Below are 523 nucleotides of genomic sequence, written 5' to 3'. Positions count from 1 at the left end.
CCCAGATACCCCACATCCCCTCCCTGTGCACATCCCCTCCCAACACAGGACAAGGAAAGGAAGATTAATGGAATGAACAAACGCCCGCTGCTCCTCAGGGCTGGAAATGGGGTCAGGGACCCACTGGCAGTGGGATGACACCTGTGACAACCTCAAAGCAACGGCATTTGGGACACAGCCAGCACAGTGCGAGACGGAGACCGTGTATGAGCCAGAGCCGAGAATGGCCATGCTCATTGCACTGGTGGCTGCCATCCTCAAGGCCGTACATGGGATGGGGACAGGGATACAGCCCAGCTGCCACCCAGAGGTGCCACAGGATGGCAGCAAATGCCACCGCTTGGTTCCGCTGCCAGGGGTCAGAGCCGGGGACGGGGCCAGGACTGGGGACCCCACACCTGCCTGTCCCAGAGCAGCGATGCTGCAGCAGAGCGCGACAGACGTGGCCCACTCACAGCATCCCTCCACATTCCATCGCTTCTTTACGACCCAGAGCTCCTCCAATCTCCACGAGGCACAGCGA

This window comes from Gallus gallus, chromosome 5, assembly GCF_016699485.2.
Source record: "Gallus gallus isolate bGalGal1 chromosome 5, bGalGal1.mat.broiler.GRCg7b, whole genome shotgun sequence".
NCBI lineage: Eukaryota > Metazoa > Chordata > Aves > Galliformes > Phasianidae > Gallus > Gallus gallus.
This window is presented reverse-complemented; position numbering follows the sequence as displayed.